Source organism: Oncorhynchus keta, chromosome 6 (assembly GCF_023373465.1).
Source record: "Oncorhynchus keta strain PuntledgeMale-10-30-2019 chromosome 6, Oket_V2, whole genome shotgun sequence".
Lineage (NCBI taxonomy): Eukaryota > Metazoa > Chordata > Actinopteri > Salmoniformes > Salmonidae > Oncorhynchus > Oncorhynchus keta.
Genome location: NC_068426.1, coordinates 14204588 through 14224247, shown reverse-complemented (window position 1 = coordinate 14224247; position 19660 = coordinate 14204588).

Sequence of the window (19660 nt, the reverse complement as noted above, 5' to 3'; positions counted from 1 at the left end):
ACACACACACACACCACCACCACCACCACCACCACCACCACCACCACCACCACCACCACCACCACCACCACCACCACCACCACCACCACCACCACCACCACCACCACCAGCGCTACAACTCTCTACTGCAGTTCCACTGTTGAGAAAGCTCCTCTGTAATTCCACTAATGATTAATTCTGATAATAATAGTAATAATAATTATAATAACGATGTGCTCCCCAATCATAGTAGTTTCAACATCTCCCCCGGGAACACGCTGCTGCCACAAGGCTTGCTGAACGATCTCCAAACTAAAACCTGTTACAGGGCCAGACACTGATATGGGTCATGAAGTATTTGTCAACACTATATGAATATGAATAAATAAAACTATGGTCTGTCTTTGGTTTATTGTTTTTTCTACATTGAGTGTACAAAACATCAGGAACACCTGACAAACAACCAGGAGGATATGTTGCATTATGACACACACTGACCAGGTGAATCCAGGTGAACGCTATGATCCCTTATTGATGTCACTTGTTAAATCCACTTCAATCAGTGTAGTTGAAGGGGAGGCGACAGGTTAAAGAAGGATTTTTAAGCCTTGAGACATTTGAGACATGGATTGTGTAAGTGTGCCATTCAGAGGGTGAGACAAAATACTTAAATGCCATGGAACGGGTATGGCAGTAGGTGCCAGGCGCACCAAGATCTGCAAAGCTGCTGGGTTTTTCCCGCTCAACAGTTTCCCGGGTGTATAAATGATCCACCACCTAAAGGACATCCAGACAACTTGACACATCTGTGGGAGGCATTGGAGTCAACATGGGCCAGCATCCCTGTGGAACGCTTTCAACACCTTGTAGAGTCCATGCCCCAACGAATTGAGGCTGTTCTGAGGGCAAAAGGGGTGCAGCTCAATATTAGTAAGGTGTTCTTAATGTTTTGTACACTCAGTGTGTGTCTTTCTGTGTCTTTACTCCATGGAAGGGAATACTAAGGGACTTGCTGCCTCATGACTCACATTATCCAGGGGGTTTAATGATCGAGTGCAGTGAGAGGGAGGGAGAGAGAGAGAGAGACACAGAAAGAGAAAGGAAAGAGAGAAATAGAGGTCCCTTACCCTGGGCTTGAGCTGGCCCACCTTGACAGTGTGAGGGGTCTGGGACCATCTGGTCTGTGTGTGTTTGCCCGGTCCATGCCAGTTCTCCTGTCACCTGCACCATTGGACCTGGGATCAGGCTGAGCGGACAGACAGGAAGCTGAGTGTTCCCCTCGCTATGCTCTCTAACGTCCACGCCAAGCTGAGAGGGGGAAGGAGGAGGAGTTTTTAGATATGTTGTCTTTGGTAAACACAGTCTCTGACCTGTATTGGCAGTCATGAGATGTTTTAGTAATTAGTTTTGTGTCTTAGCCTGAGGGCACAAGAAACAGTTGAGGCAGCACACAGCCCTGTGTTGAGAGCACTGCTGCAGTTCTAGTTATGACCTGTAAAACTGTCGGTAGTTGTGTAGAGGAGACAGGGCAGGGAGCCTCGCACCAGTGCATGATGGGATATGCCCTCGGAAACCTGCGAGGGAGCCGAGCCCTCCCGCCAGCTCTCTGTAGGACACACACACACACACACACACACACACACACACACACACACACACACACACACACACACACACACACACACACACACACACACACACACACACACACACACACACACACACACACTCTGAGAGACCAATTGTAGGACAGCAACTGTCCACAAGGTCAGAGTAGGCAGCAATATATACGGTCGCTTTTCTCTCAGTGTCTCTCTCTTTCTCACTATCTCTCAGTGGGGTGGTTGGACGCAGTGTGTTTCCTGCCTCCCCAGGTCTCTCCATATCTGGTCAATAGGAGACTCAGCTTCTGACCATCAATGTGGGGTCAATACCTCTCAGACGCCTGCCTCTTTGTATTCTCACTGATTTAGCTACCTCCAGCCAATGCCTCTTTAACCCCAGCCCTCTTTTTTCACGTTTTTTTCTATTCTCTCCTTTTTATGACCCGCGCTCTTAAATACGTCAGCCCCCTGAAATTAGAGACTCAGTAGTAAATCTGGGACGCAGAGCGCACACTCTTTTCGCCAAACGCCATAAACCCCCTACAGCCCCTCATCAGGGAAGCACACAGCTGTAATTCCGCTGTCTCTGCTGTGCTGAAATGAACCCCCCCCCATCCCACACACACACACACACACACAGCCACACACACACACACACACACACACACACACACACACACACACACACACACACAGCCACACACACACACGCACACGCACACGCGCGTACCCACCCACGCGCGCACACGCACACACACACTCATAGGTAGTTGTGTAAACATGGTCCTGTTGTGAATGACTCTGCTCATTATTATCCCTTGGTACTTCCTCAGGAAGGAACCATTAATCACACTTCTACATGAATCAATGACAGGTAAATACATCCAGTGATTTTCTGGTCATTGCCTATGACGATAGAGACTGATGTTTTGGCTCTCACTTCCTTCACCTGTAGGTGGGGCTAGATTAAGGGTCTAAGTCCAAGCCACATATATACACTGAGTGTACAAAACATTAAGGATAGCTTCCTACTATTGAGTTGCACTTAAACACGTTGTCTTGCCCAATCACACTCTGAATGGCACACATACACAGTCCATGTGTCAATTGTCTCAAGGCTTAAAAATCCTTCATTAATCTGTCTCCTCCTCTTCATCTACACTGATTGAAGCGGATTTAACAAGTGACATCAATAAGTGATCCTAGCTTTCACCTGGATTCACCTGGTCAGTTTATGTCAATGAAAGGGGTTCTTAAAGTTGTATCCACTCAGTGTATGTAGGCCTATTGCTGCTCAGTTGCATAATGCTATATATCCTCCTGGTTGTTTGTCAGGCTTCATTGATGAATTGCAGGCAACATAAAAAAGGTGATGAATTAAAAATACTCAGATACATGTATCCACTCCCAGACAGACAAAGGAGAGGTTACAAAGAGACTTGTCACTCATATCATCATGTAATTACTGCTTCGTATTCATTCAAGTTGCTGAGGGTGTATTGAAGGGAGGCTCTTATATTGATTGATATTATATTTTGTAAGAGTAAGTGGCCAGAGGTTTTGTTTAGGCCGTTGTGTTGTTCAGATTCTAGGGACGTGTGGACATGTCAGATCCAGAAGGTCTGGGTTAGATGATTGAGGGCATGCTAGCACGTTAACAGGTTAGGTATCAGAGTATTAGGGACTTGTTGCGCAGTATGGACGTATTGGGTTCTAAAGATATTGATTGAAGAGGGATGGGATGCAATTTTGGAGAGCGTCTTGGTAAGCTTAGCAGCCCTGGGTTTCCTTTACTTAACCTGTCCTGTACAGTGGCATAGTCAACGACAGCTCCGGTCCCAGTCCGACTCATAACCAAACCAAAATGACAAGTCGTTGCTCCTCATCTCCAGTGCGGCGTCTGACAAATGTCCCCTCTCCCCCAAAGTGACATGTGATTGAGAGGCCCCTGTGGAGCCCAGTGACATTATGATAATTGTCATTACCGGGGCTGGAGTGCGTGTGTGACTGACGCCATTAGAGCGAGTGCAATTACAGTAGGCTTTGGCGACCTTGCTGACTGGAGGAGGTCAGGGCTTCTCATTAGAGTGTGGTTGAAGGCAGCCTAGTGTCTCCACTGTGCCAATCAATAAGAGCGCAGCTCGACCCGCACTAATCACGGCTGCCGTCACGATGCAGCCCAGCAGCCCGCCCCATCACCACCCCTCACCGCCCCCACCACCCTCACTCTACACCCCTAGCCCCCATCACTACCCATTCCCACCCTCTCCCTCACACACACACACCTCCTCTGACTCACCGTTCCCACATTACCTCAGTAAGAACACCAGACCTGCAGTTCAAATACATGTATATTTGATTATTTGATATTTAAATACTTATTTTCTGTGTATTTTTGTATTTTCTAAAGATGTGACCAGAATCAACTACTTCTATTGGAAGTATTTGAAAATATTTTCAAATACTTTTGTATGAGTAGCCAGCCTACTACAACTGTGGGATCTTAATTTGATCACTCTTTTGATGATGAGATTTTGCTCCACAGCAGGAAATGGAATCTCGTAGTGTATTTAAGGTTTAAAAATGCATCTAGTGCCTCCCGGGTGGCGCAGTGGTTAAGGGCGCTGTACTGCAGCGCCAGCTGGGTTCGCGCCCAGGCTCTGTCGTAACCGGCTGCGACCAGAAGGTCCGTGGGGCGACGCACAATTGGCCTAGCGTCGTCCGGGTAAGGGAGGGTTTGGCAGGTAGGGAAATCCTTGTCTCACCAGCGATTCCTGTGGCGGGCCGGGCACAGTGCGTGCTAACCAAGGTTGCCAGGTGCACGGTGTTTCCTCCGACACATTGGTGCGGCTGGCTTCTGGGTTGGATGTGCGCTGTGTTAAGAAGCATTGCGGCTTGGTTGGATTGTGTATCGGAGGACGCATGACTTTCAACCTTCGTCTCTCCCGAGCCCGTACGGGAGTTGTAGCGATGAGACAAGATAGTAGCTACTAAACAATTGGATACCACGAAAATTGGGGAGAAAAAGGGGGTAAAAATTCACACACAAAAAAAAATGCTTCTAAAGTCTGTAATTTCCACTTTAAAGAGATTCTCCGGTACTTTTGCATACTTTTTAGCCAGTAGTTCTGAAAGTGGTCCCCGAAAATTGCGTACTATTACTTATATGTGCACCATGTCATTGCTCTCTCTTTCTCTCTCTGCAGTGTCCACTGAGCCATTAAGCCCACCCTGCAACCTCATTGGATAGCGCTGGGCAGGACTCTTGCTAGCTGTCACTCAAATGTGAGGGGCTGAACCTCATATGCTAGAACTCAAATTACTAGGGGGCTGGCCCATGTGGAGGGAAATGTATAGGGAAAATGGTGCGGCACAGCTTCAAGAAAACAATAGTTTCAAACCAGGGATTTCGTGGCAAATTGAGTATTACAGTAATTCTGCATGTATGAACTACACATTTACATATCTAGCCCAAACGAGAGGTAAAACAAAACAAAAATAATTCTAAGTTGCCAAAGTACCGAAACATGTCTTTAACATTTCAGAATTGATTTTCCCTAACTTAAAATGTATCAACCCCTAGAAAAAAATGTCCATTAATTATAATCCACACAATCATTCGCATTTCATGTTGTTGCAAACTGGCTCAAATTAAGATCCTACATTATTTAAAATACCGAGCAGACCTGGCTCTAATGTATGGGAGTATTTCAATATTTGTATAAGTATTGTGTATTTAAGCATTTTCAAATACATTCTAATACTTTCTAAATGTAATTCCAGTGTATTTCTATGGTATTTCCAGTGTATTTCCATTGTATTTCCAGTGTATTTCCATTGTATTTCCTGTGTATTACCATTGTATTTCCTGTGTATTTCCATTGTATTTCCAGTGTATTTCCATTGTATTTCCTGTGTATTTCCATTGTATTTCCAATGTATTTCCATTCTATTTCCAGTGTATTTCCATTGTATTTCTATTGTATTTCCAGTGTATTTCCATTGTATTTCCTGTGTATTACCATTGTATTTCCTGTGTATTTCCATTGTATTTCATGTGTATTTCCATTGTATTTCCTGTGTATTTCCATTCTATTTCCAGTGTATTTCCTATGTATTTCCTGTGTATTTCCATTGTATTTCCAGTGTATTTCCATTGTATTTCCTGTGTATTACCATTGTATTTCCTGTGTATTTCCATTGTATTTCCTGTGTATTTCCATTGTATTTCCTGTGTATTTCCATTGTATTTCATGTGTATTTCCATTGTATTTCCTGTGTATTTCCATTCTATTTCCAGTGTATTTCCTATGTATTTCCAGTGTATTTCCTATGTATTTCCAGTGTATTTCCATTCTATTTCTATTGTATTTCCAGTGTATTTCCATTTTATTCCCTGTGTATTTCCTGTGTATTTCCATTGTATTTCCATTGTATTTCCATTGTATTTCCAGTGTATTTCCATTCTATTTCTATTGTATTTCCATTGTATTTCAATTGTATATCCACAATTTTCACCTTCTCCTCCCTCCTTAATTCTCCAGCCCTCCCCCTTCGTCATCCCTCGCTATAGACAACTTTGTCAACCTCTTTGAAAAGAAGGTTGATGACATCCATTCACCCAAGCCTATTGAGTCTACTGGTCCCAGTCACACAGAACAACGCTACACCTTTTTCTCCCTGGACAACACTCTATAATTCTCTACATCAAAGCAGTGACTCGCCTCTGCAGGTCCATGCAGGTCCATGCTCAACAACATCTGCAGAGTACGACCCTACCTCACACAAGAAGTGGTGCAGGTCCTAATCCAGGCACTTGTCATCTCCCATCTGGAATACTGCAATTCACTGTTGAGTGGGCTCCCCGCTTGTGCCATCAAACCCCTGCAACTGATCCAGACTGCCTTGTGTTCAACCTTCTCCCATGTCATCCCGCTCCTCTGCACACTCTACTGGCTTCAGGTCGAATCTTGCATCCATTACAAGACCATGGTACTTGCCTAGGGAGCAGCAAGAGGAACTGCCTCTCCCTACCATCAGGTTATGCTCAAACCCTACATCCAACCCAAGTACTCCGTTCTGCCAACTCTGGTCTTGGCCCTCCCACCAGTACGGGAGGGCAACTCCCGCTCAGCCCAGTCATAGCTCTTCTCTGTCCTGGCACCCAAATTATGGAACCAGCTTCCCCCTGAAGCTAGGACAGCAGAGTCCCTGTCCTTCTTCCCCAAACATCTGAAACCCTACTTCTTCATATATACTGAACAAAAATATGAACGCAACATATAAAGTGTTGGTCTCATTTTTCATGAGCTGAAATAAAAGATCCCAGAAATGTTCCATATGCACAAAAAGCTTATGTCTCTCAAATTGTGTGCACAATTTTGATTACATCCCTATTAGTGAGCATTTATGCTTTGCCAAGATAATCCATCCACCTAACAGGTGTAGCATATCAATAATCTGATTAAACGTCATGATAATTACACAGGTGCACCTTGTGCTGGGGACATTAAAAGGCCACTCTAAAATGCGCAGTTTTTTCACACAACACAATGCCACAGATGTTGAGGGACCGTGCAATTGGCATGCTGACTGCAGGAATGTCCACCAGAGCTGTTGCCAGAGAATTGAATGTTAATTTATTTACCATAAGCCACCTCCAATGTTGTTTTAGAGAATTTGTTACTTCATCCAACCTGCCTCACAACTGCAGATCATGTCTAACCACACTAGCCAAGGACCCCCACTTCTGGCTTCTTCACCTGCAGGATCGTCTGAGACCAGCCAGCGGATGTGGGTTTGCACAACCAAAGAATTTGTACACAAACTGTCAGAAACCGTCTCAGGGAAGCTCATCTGCGTGCTCGTCATCCTCACCAGGGTCTTGACCTGACTGCAGTTCGGCATCGTAACTGACTTCAGTGCGAAAATGTTCACCTTCGATGGCCACTGGCACACTGGAGAAATGTGCTCTTCATGGATGAATCCTGGTTTCAACTGTACCAGGCAGATGGCATTGTATGGGCGAGCGGTTTGCTGATGTCAACGTTGTGAACAGAGGGCCTCATGGTGGCGGTTTCGGTTATTGTATGGGCAAGCTACGGACAATGAACACAAATGTATTTTATTAATGACAATTTGAATGCACAGAGATACCGTGACCAGATCCAGAGGCCCATTGTTGTGCCATTCATCCACCGCCATCACTTCAAATCAAATCAAATACAATTGCATTGGTCACATACACATGGTTAGCAGATATTAATGTGAGTATATCGAAGTGCTTGTGCTTCTACTTCTAGTAATATCTAACAAGTAATCTAACAATTTCACAACAACTACCTTGTACACACAAATGTAAAGGGTTGAATAAGAATATGTACATATAAATATATGGATGAGCGATGGCTGAATGGCATAGGCAAGATGCAGTAGATGGTATAGAATATAGTATATACATGTGCGATGAGTAATGTAGGATATGTAAACAAGTGGCATTATTTAAAGTGACTAGTGATACCTTTATTAAGTCAATTTATTAAAGTGGCCAGAGATTTGAGACTGAATGTTGGCAGCAGCCACTCAATGTTAGTGATGGCTGTTTAACAGTCTGATGGCCTTGAGATAGAAGCTGTTTTTCAGTCTCTCGGTCCCAGCTTTGATACACCTGTACTGACCTCGCCTTCTGGATGATAGCGGGATGAAAAGGCAGTGGCTCGGGTGGTTCTTACTAGCACTGACTTTGCTGATAGCTGCTTTATTGAGGAAAAATGTACTTCTATGACAGATACACTATACATACAAAATTATTTCAGCCACACATGTTGCTGACAGGTTTATAAAATTGAGCACACAACCATGCAATCTCCATAGACAAACATTGTCAGTAGAATGTACCATACCATATCGTCATAGGATGCCACCTTACCAACAAGTCAGTTTGTCAAATTTCTGCCCTGCTGGAGCTGTCCCGGTCAACTGTAAGTGCTGTTATTGTGAAGTGGGAACATCTAGGAGCAACAACGGCTCAGCTGCGAAGTGATAGGCCACACAAGCTCACAGAACAGGACCGCCCAGTGCTGAAGAGCATAAAAATAGTCTGTCCTCAGTTGCAACACTCACCTCCTTGTTCCAAACTGCCTCTGGAAGCAACGTCAGCACAATAACTGTTTGTCGTGAGTTTCATGAAATAGGTTTCCATGGCCGAGCAGCCGCACACAAGCCTAAGATCACCATGCGCAATGCCAAGTGTCGGCTAGAGTGGTGTAAAGCTCGCCGCCATTGGATTCTGGAGCAGTGGAAAACCTCTGGAGTGATGAATCACTCTTCACCATTTGGCAGTCTGACGGACAAATCTGGGTTTGGCGGATGCCCGGAGAACGCTACCTGCCAGAAAGCATAGTGCCAACTGTAAAGTTTGTGGGATATTTTTATGGTTCGGGCTATTCCCCTTAGATCAGGTGAAGGGAAATGTTAACTCTACATCATACAAAGACGTTCTACGTAGATGATTCCGTGCTTCCAACTTTGTGGAAACAGTTTGGGGAAGGCCCTTTCCTGTTTCAGCATGACAGTGCCCCCATGCACAAAGTGAGGTCCATACAGAAATGGTTCGTCGAAATCAGTGTGGAAGAACTTGACTGGCCTGCATAGAGTCCTGACCTCAACCCCATTGAACACATTTGGGATGAATTGGAACTCTGACTGCGAGCCAGACCTCATCGCCCAACATCCATGCCTGCCCTCACTAATGCTATTGTGTCTGAATGGAAGCAAGTCCCCTCAGCAATGTTCCAACATCTAGTGGAAAGCCTTCCCAGAAGAGTGGAAAGATCACAATGAAAGATCACAATGCGTCTTTTAATCATCTACACCTGTCTAAATGTGGGCACAATCAGAATGTAGCCAAATCAAGGCAAAGGACGCATGTTAGAACCAGGTATAAACGGGGCCTATGACTGTGATATGCAGTTGTTTCTCTTAGCTCTGAATGCACTAACTGTAAGTCGCTCTGGATAAGAGTGTTTGCTAAATGAATAAAATGTCAAATGTAAATGTCCAGGCCGGTGAGGTGTGAGGTATCTGTGTGACTGTGTAGTATAGTTTGCTATTTGAAGGGTACGAGTGGCTATAAGTGTGTAGTTTAGTGTGCTGTCTGTGTGAGTGAGGGTTCAGTATAGTGTGCAGTGCTGTGGTGTATGTCCATGGCTTTGCGGTGTGAGGTATGCAGTGTGGCTCGGGGGCAGGCAGTCAGGCTGTGAGTCAGCTGTCCTCAGAGACTGAGGGTGGAGGGACGGCCGGCCGGGGGGCTCCAGGCTCGGACACATTTCCGTGCTGTTCGCACTCCAGAGGTTCAGTCACCAGCCGGGCCTATTAAATCAAGGGCCCCTTTCCACAAAGACTGCCAATTACGCCCGGCCGAGACGCCATCCTACCTCGTCTCTCACTCTCTCTCTCCCTCCCAGTGTCGCTCCCTCCCCTGCTTTCTCTGCCTCTCTCTCTTTTTTCCGTCCTTCTCTCAATTCTCGCCTCACTCTCCCGGGCTACTGTCCAACGGGAAAACCTGATCTCATCTCTGCCAATCCCCTGGTTGCTGTGCAACTCAAACAGCCGTGTTAGAAAAGGGGGGGAAAGCCCCTGACGTGGGCTGATCTTTGCGGTGGCTGTGGCGGCTGTGACTATGGCTGCGGCCTAACGCTGGTGCCCCATGGCTGTTCTGGCTGGCTGCCGTTGTCCCCCCACCCCCTCTTTCTCTGCAGCCTGGCTCTCTCTCCCTCGCTCTCTCTCTGTCCTCCCCCTTTCTGGCCTTCTCTCTGCCTCACATGTCCCCTTGCTACGATGGCGTTTAGTCAATTTGGGGACAGTGCTCTAGCATCAGGAGGGACATTTACAGGCCGGGCATGACTTGTAGTTGTACTTCGTATCGTGTGGTGTATCCTGTGCTGGGAATTACACCTCAGTGTTTATAAGATGTGATCAGCCTCTGCCTTGTGTCATTTTCCTTACCTGCTCAGTACGTTGATAGAGAAAACCTTAGGATGGGTTTTTGAAAAGATGTAGCTTTTGTTTTTCCCAACATGATACGAGGGCAAATGACATGGAAATGACTGTAGTGATATTTGAATCACTCAGCCTCTGTGAATCCAGGTCCACTGCGCCAAGCCGGATAAGTGGAATGGCAGTGGAATGGGGATTCTGGAATGAGGTAGCCACTGTCTGTCTGTCCGTCCGTCTGTATATTTACTGTGTGTGTGTGTGAGAGAGAGAGAGAGAGAGAGAGGGAGAGGGGGAGGGGGGGGGGATTGGCTCTGACAGAGATGCCACAGGGAGGTGACCTCAAGCTGGGCGCCGCTGTGTTTCGTCAACACTCCTTCCTTCTGCAGAAGACATGAGTCCCCTTGAGACTGCCCCAAGCTTTTCTCCCCCAGCTTTCACTCTCTTACTCTCCCCCTCTCTCTGTCCCCTTTTCCAACCTCTCTCGGTTTTTCTATTCCTCCACAATAATCTTTGACATAGAGCGAAAGGACAGAGAAGACATTTTCAGCTTTGCTTTGTAGGTTTCTTTTGAACATGATTGAAAGAGTTGTATGTGACCATGCCACTCAATTCAGTCCTGTGTCAGATGCTACATGCCGTTGTCTTGGATACAGGCATTTTCCAGAGGATGGTTCGCCAATAATATCTTCCAGTTTGACCAGTTACTGATGTGTTCATTTGATATCAATGTACTGTGAACCATAACAATGTCTCAGTGACAGAGATGGTGGGAGAGAAAGAGAGAGAAAGAGTGAGTGTGGAATTAAGAGAGAGAGGGAGAAGTAAAGGAAGAAGGAGAGAGTGGGTAATAAGGAGCAGTGTCTGGGTGAGTGCCATCCTCCCCTCCCCTCCCCTCTCCTCTCCTCCTCTCCTCTCTCCTCTCTCCCTCTCCTCTCCTCTCCTCTCCTCTCCTCTCCGGTCCTCTCCTCTCCTCTCCTCTCCTCTCCTCTCCTCTCCTCTCCTCTCCTCTCCTCTCCTCTCCTGTTCTCTCCTGTCCTCTCCTCTTCTCTCCTGTCCTCTCCTCTCCTCTCCTCCTCTCCTCTCCTCTCCTCTCTTCTCCTCTCCTCTCCTCTCCTCTCCTCTCCTCTCCCTCTTCTCTCCTGTCCTCTCCTCTTCTCTCCTGTCCTCTCCTCTCCTGTCCTCCTCTCCCTCCTCTCCTCTCCTCTCTCCCTCCCTCTCCTCTCCTCCCTCTCCTCTCCTCTCCTCTCCTCCTCTCCTGTCCTCTCCTCTCCCTCTCCTCTCCTCTCCTCTCCTCTCCTCTCCTCTCCTCTTCTTCTCTCCTGTCCTCTCATCTCCTCTCCTCTCCTCTCCTCTCCTCTCCTCTCCTCTCCTGTCCTCTCCTCTCCTCTCCTCTACTCTCCTGTCCTCTCCTCTCCTCTCCTCTCCTCTCCTCTCAGGTCCTCTCCTCTCCTGTCCTCTCCTGTCCTCTCCTCTTCTCTCCTGTCCTCTTCTCTCCTGTCCTCTTCTCTCCTGTCCTCTCCTGTCCTCTCCTCTTCTCTCCTGTCCTCTTCTCTCCTGTCCTCTCCTGTCCTCTCCTCTCTTCTCCTCTCCGGTCCTCTCCTCTCCTCTTCTCTCCTGTCCTCTTCTCTCCTGTCCTCTCCGGTCCTCTCCCCTCCTGTCCTGTCCTCTTCTCTCCTGTCCTCTCCTGTCCTCTCCTCTTCTCTCCTGTCCTCTTCTCTCCTGTCCTCTTCTCTCCTGTCCTCTCCTCTCCTGTCCTCTCCTCTTCTCTCCTGTCCTCTTCTCTCCTGTCCTCTCCGGTCCTCTCCCCTCCTCTCCTCTCCTCTCCTCCCTCTCTCTCCTCTCCTCTCCTCTCCTCTCCTGTCCTCTCCTCTCCTCTCTCTCCTGTCCTCTTCTCTCCTGTCCTCTCCTCTCCTCTCTCTCCTCTCCTCCGGTCCTCTCCTGTCCTCTCCTCTCCTCTCCTCTCCTCTCCTGTCCTCTCCTCTCCTCTCCTGTCCTCTCCTGTCCTCTCCTCTCCTCTCCTCTCCTGTCCTCTCCTGTCCTCTCCTCTCCTCTTCTCTCCTGTCCTCTCCTGTCCTCTTCTCTCCTGTCCTCTCCTGTCCTCTCCTGTCCTCTCCTCTCCTCTCCTGTCCTCTCCTCTTCTCTCCTGTCCTCTTCTCTCCTGTCCTCTCCTCTCCTGTCCTCTTCTCTCCTCTCCTCTCCTCTCCTCTCCTCTCCTCTCCTCTCCTCTCCTCTCCTCTCCTCTCCTCTCCTCTCCTGTCCTCTTCTCTCCTGTCCTCTCCTCTCCTCCTCGGTGGGGGTGACAGATGCTTGTTTACCGGCCTAATTATGTCAGCGGAGGGCTGGCTGTCCTCAGAGGCTGTGGCAGGTCACGCAATGGCGCTCTGTTCGTCCGCTCCCCTCGCTCCCTCCATCCACTGAGACCCTGCTAACCTGACCACTCTGCCCAGACACACTGCCCTTAGGACACAGTGAAGGAGAAGGTCTGTCTGTACCATATAGTAACAGAATATACAGTACCTGCATAATGTTAATACTCCCATAGATGGCAGATTCTATTGTGAACTTTGCAAACATATGTGAATAGCTGAGGGTTTTGCGTCTAAGTTACACTTCCGCTTCATGTCCAAGAGCTGAACAAGGTGAGTAGTCTTAGTTGAGGTTAGATTTAGTGGCAATGGGATGCAATGGCAGATCAGGGATTCTTGAAAGACAGGACATTGAACTTTTTTCCCCCAAAAATGTTTCTTAATATTAACAACATTTGAAATATATTTGATAAACCAAAGTATCAGCTATCACACCATGTAAAGGAACAACAACCTCTTAAATCTTTATTTATTTATTTTTTAAATCCATCTAACTGGATTTATGTCAAAAGATTTAAGTGCCTTTAAATGGGGTATGGTCATAGGTGCCAGGCATACCGGTTTGTGTCAAGGACTGCAACACTGCTGGGTTTTTCACACTCAACCTCCAATGAATTGAAGCTGTTTGTCAAGGATTATAGCTGTGTTTTATGGGGTCTCTAAGTCTCTAATCCAGTTTGCACACCTGCATTGTACAATATTTGCCTATTATTATTTTTTCAATTTCTTCAAGCTCTGTCAAGTTGGTTGTTGATCATTGCTAGACAACCATTTTCAAGTCTTGCCATAGATCTTCAAGCTGATTTAAGTAAAAACTTTAATTAGGCCACTCAGGAACATTCACTCATTCTTCTTGGTAAGCAACTCCAGTATACATTTGGTCTCGTGTTTTAGGTTATTGTCTTGCTGAAAGGTGAATTTATCTGCCAGTGTCTGCTGGAAAGCATACTGAACCAGGCTTTCCTCTAGGATTTAACATGATGCAGCCACAAAGAGACCCATAACATGATGCAGCCACAAAGAGACCCATAACATGATGCAGCCACAAAGAGACCCATAACATGATGCAGCCACCAAGATACCCATAACATGATGCAGCCACCAAGAGACCCATAACATGATGCAGCCACCAAGAGACCCATAACATGATGCAGCCACCAAGAGACCCATAACATGATGCAGCCACCAAGAGACCCATAACATGATGCAGCCACCAAGAGACCCATAACATGATGCAGCCACCAAGAGACCCATAACATGATGCAGCCACAAAGAGACCCATAACATGATGCAGCCACAAAGAGACCCATAACATGATGCAGCCACAAAGAGACCCATAACATGATGCAGCCACCAAGAGACCCATAACATGATGCAGCCACAAAGAGACCCATAACATGATGCAGCCACAAAGAGACCCATAACATGATGCAGCCACAAAGAGACCCATAACATGATGCAGCCACCAAGAGACCCATAACATGATGCAGCCACCAAGAGACCCATAACATGATGCAGCCACCAAGAGACCCATAACATGATGCAGCCACCAAGAGACCCATAACATGATGCAGCCACCAAGAGACCCATAACATGATGCAGCCACCAAGATACCCATAACATGATGCAGCCACCAAGATACCCATAACATGATGCAGCCACCAAGAGACCCATAACATGATGCAGCCACCAAGAGACCCATAACATGATGCAGCCACCAAGAGACCCATAACATGATGCAGCCACCAAGAGACCCATAACATGATGCAGCCACCAAGAGACCCATAACATGATGCAGCCACCAAGAGACCCATAACATGATGCAGCCACCAAGAGACCCATAACATGATGCAGCCACCAAGAGACCCATAACATGATGCAGCCACCAAGAGACCCATAACATGATGCAGCCACAAAGAGACCCATAACATGATGCAGCCACCAAGAGACCCATAACATGATGCAGCCACCAAGAGACCCATAACATGATGCAGCCACCAAGAGACCCATAACATGATGCAGCCACCAAGAGACCCATAACATGATGCAGCCACAAAGAGACCCATAACATGATGCAGCCACCAAGAGACCCATAACATGATGCAGCCACCAAGATACCCATAACATGATGCAGCCACCAAGATACCCATAACATGATGCAGCCACCAAGAGACCCATAACATGATGCAGCCACAAAGAGACCCATAACATGATGCAGCCACCAAGAGACCCATAACATGATGCAGCCACCAAGATACCCATAACATGATGCAGCCACAAAGAGACCCATAACATGATGCAGCCACCAAGAGACCCATAACATGATGCAGCCACCAAGAGACCCATAACATGATGCAGCCACCAAGATACCCATAACATGATGCAGCCACCAAGATACCCATAACATGATGCAGCCACAAAGATACCCATAACATGATGCAGCCACCAAGATACCCATAACATGATGCAGCCACCAAGAGACCCATAACATGATGCAGCCACCAAGAGACCCATAACATGATGCAGCCACCAAGAGACCCATAACATGATGCAGCCACCAAGATACCCATAACATGATGCAGCCACAAAGAGACCCATAACATGATGCAGCCACAAAGAGACCCATAACATGATGCAGCCACAAGATACCCATAACATGATGCAGCCACCAAGAGACCCATAACATGATGCAGCCACAAAGAGACCCATAACATGATGCAGCCACAAAGATACCCATAACATGATGCAGCCACAAAGAGACCCATAACATGATGCAGCCACCAAGATACCCATAACATGATGCAGCCACCAAGAGACCCATAACATGATGCAGCCACCAAGAGACCCATAACATGATGCAGCCACCAAGAGACCCATAACATGATGCAGCCACCAAGAGACCCATAACATGATGCAGCCACCAAGAGACCCATAACATGATGCAGCCACCAAGAGACCCATAACATGATGCAGCCACAAAGAGACCCATAACATGATGCAGCCACAAAGAGACCCATAACATGATGCAGCCACCAAGATACCCATAACATGATGCAGCCACAAAGATACCCATAACATGATGCAGCCACAAAGAGACCCATAACATGATGCAGCCACCAAGAGACCCATAACATGATGCAGCCACCAAGAGACCCATAACATGATGCAGCCACCAAGAGACCCATAACATGATGCAGCCACCAAGAGACCCATAACATGATGCAGCCACCAAGAGACCCATAACATGATGCAGCCACAAAGAGACCCATAACATGATGCAGCCACCAAGATACCCATAACATGATGCAGCCACCAAGAGACCCATAACATGATGCAGCCACCAAGAGACCCATAACATGATGCAGCCACAAAGAGACCCATAACATGATGCAGCCACCAAGAGACCCATAACATGATGCAGCCACAAAGAGACCCATAACATGATGCAGCCACAAAGAGACCCATAACATGATGCAGCCACCAAGATACCCATAACATGATGCAGCCACCAAGAGACCCATAACATGATGCAGCCACAAAGATACCCATAACATGATGCAGCCACAAAGATACCCATAACATGATGCAGCCACCAAGAGACCCATAACATGATGCAGCCACCAAGAGACCCATAACATGATGCAGCCACCAAGATACCCATAACATGATGCAGCCACAAAGAGACCCATAACATGATGCAGCCACCACCATGCCTGAAAAGATGAAGAGTGGTACTCAGTGATATGTTGTGTTGGATTTGCCCCAAACATAACACTTCGTATTCAGGACAAAAATGTATTTCTTTGCCACTTTTTTTTGCGGTATTACTTTAGCGTCTTAGGCAAACAGGATACATGTTTTGGAATATTCTTCTTCTGTACAAGCTGCCTTGTTTTCCTCTGTCATGTAGGTTATTATTGTGGAGTAGCTACAATGTTGTTGATCCATCCTCAGTTCGCTCTTATTACAGCCATTAAACTCTGTAACTGTTTTTAAAATCACCACTGGCCTCCGGCAACTGAGTTAGGAAGGACGCCTGTATCTTTGTAGTGACTGAGTGTATTGATGCACCATCCAAAGCGCAATTGATAACTTTACCTTGCTGTATTTTGAAAGTTATACATTTTGAAATCTTGACTGCTGACATGCAAAACATTTGGGGACGTTATCAAGAATGGACTAATGAAACAAATACCAAATATTGAGTTTTCCTTTAAGGGGGTTAGCCAACACTGACAGAGTTGACAACACATTTTCAAAACAGATATATTTTTGCCTCTAAAAATAGAAGTTCAATACAAAAAATGGTAAAATATAGAAAATGATTCATTTGAAAAACCACAAAACTATTGCCATTTTATCAGATCTTTGAGCACTCTGACAGTTGATCTGAGTTCATGTTTTGACAAAATGTGAATTTTTCTTCTTCATTTAAGTGGTATACATCGCAGCAATTTAGATTTTCCTCAGTTGTTTTTTTGACTCTAAAACCTAATCAAAATAAACATATTTGAACCAAAAGTCATATTCTATCAGGGAGATGGAGAAGACAGTTCATGGTTGTGACCATGGTGATTCCAATACTTTAAAAAAAATATATATCAAAAGTAGAGAACTTTACAGACCATTAGTGGTCTTGTTGCACTACAAGGCATGAGGACCTGAATAAGGGGTCCTGATGGTATAGCTGTACCTTCTCATTCCTGATTCATTTAGGATTTTAGACAAATCTGACGCAGTTGACCAAATCTCCGGACAAATGTTTAGGAATCCCAGTTTGAAGATAAGTACTAATGAAGTCAGAGGGCTATTGCAATAAATTACATATGATTATATTTCAGTTCATATTCATGCAATTTTTTTGACACTTTCTTGGGAGAGTTTGAAACTGGGATACTTTGAAAACAGGGTAAAAAATGACGCTTGTGGCCATACCACCCGGAACACGCCTGTTCAAGGTCCGGCATGGTTAGTACTGGGACGGGAGACCACCTGGGAATACCAGGTGCCGTAAGATCCCTCCCAAAAAATGTCATAAGAAACTGGGATAATTTGCTGTGGACAAGGGTATTTCCAAACTTAGAGCCGACAAGTTAATGAATCATTTTGAAAATATTTTGAAGTCTTTCCCCTTATAAAATTCCCCTGAATGATATGCTCAAATAATGCACATTTGTTCAACTATAAAAAATAAAGTTTTCCTGCTGCACAAGGATTGTCCCGAATTTCAAAAATCCCTGAGATACATTAATAGTGTCATTATGGACTCAATAAATAATTGTCTGTAATGATTTTTCAGAATGTATTTCTCTAATAGTCATTGTTTGTATAGTGACTAAATATGTGTATAAATGACTGCAATTTGTGAGTATCTATATGAGCATGGCAGTATCTATATAAGCATGGCAATATCTATATAAGCATGGCAGTATCTAAATGAGCATGGCAGTATCTGTATGAGCATGGCAGTATCTATATGAGCATGGCAGTATCTAAATGAGCATGGCAGTATCTGTATGAGCATGGCAGTATCTATATGAGCATGGCAGTATCTAAATGAGCATGGCAGTATCTATATGAGCATGGCAGTATCTATATAAGCATGGCAGTATCTATATGAGCATGGCAGTATCTATATGAGCATGGAAGTATCTATAAATTTCCAACTCTGCCTGTGTGTGTGTGTTCTCCTGCTCTCTGCAGTCCCCACATCTATAATCCCTTTTATTGAAATCCGTGTCACCTGCCGCCCGCGCAGTCCAGTGCCCTGAAGCGCCAGCCGGCTGGCATAGTGACGGGCACTGCGGCGAGAGAGGGAATGAGGGAGAGAGAGAGAGATGGAGAGAGAGAGAGAGAGAGAGAGAGAGAGAGAGAGAGAGAGAGAGAGAGAGAGAGAGAGAGAGAGAGAGAGAGAAAGGGATAACTGAATTATACTGCAAACTGGTCACCACACGTATATGGAGACTTAGATGTAAAATATGATTCAATATTCAGAGACTGAAGTCTCTGTATGTGTGTATGCATAAACATGTGTATTTGACTGATGTTAATATGCACCAGACAGATGAGAGGTCACAGACAAGAGTATGGTTGGAGTTGGTCAAGTGTGGGGCATGTGACTATCAGTCAACCAACTGTCAAGTGAATACCTTACTCTAATTAGGTAACGCATTTTCATCGTGTTTTTCTATTTTTACAAGTTTGATAAAATAGTCTATCCAGCGTTTATGATTAACTGTCTCTGTGCCTTTGTCCTATGTACGGAAATCTGTGTGTTCACATTACCATTTTATTGTTTTGGTAGATTCCAATAGGCCATGTACCATTGAGGCTGTCCATAACACTGTCCACTCTGTGTTCGTCCTGGTCTAGTAGGGCTGTAGAGTCAGGGCGGCCATCTTGGATGTGATAAAAGGCAGAGCTTGTTGTCCATCTGGTCTCTCCCCCGTGTTTTTTTTACCTCTGTGTTTCTGCTCTCCTCTCCAATACACCTGGGAGCCAAGCTGACTATATATTCTGTAGAGGGAAGGAGAGAGAGATGGAGGGATGGAGAGATAGAGATAGAGAGGGGGAAAAGGGTGGGTGGGGGAAAGAGAGCGCCAGGCAATCCTGCAAACCCGCGACACATTAATTATTAACAAACTCCAGACTAAATGCGTAAACTTCCCTCTCTCTGGTTCATTCTCTCCCCTCTCTCCTCTCTTCCTCACACTC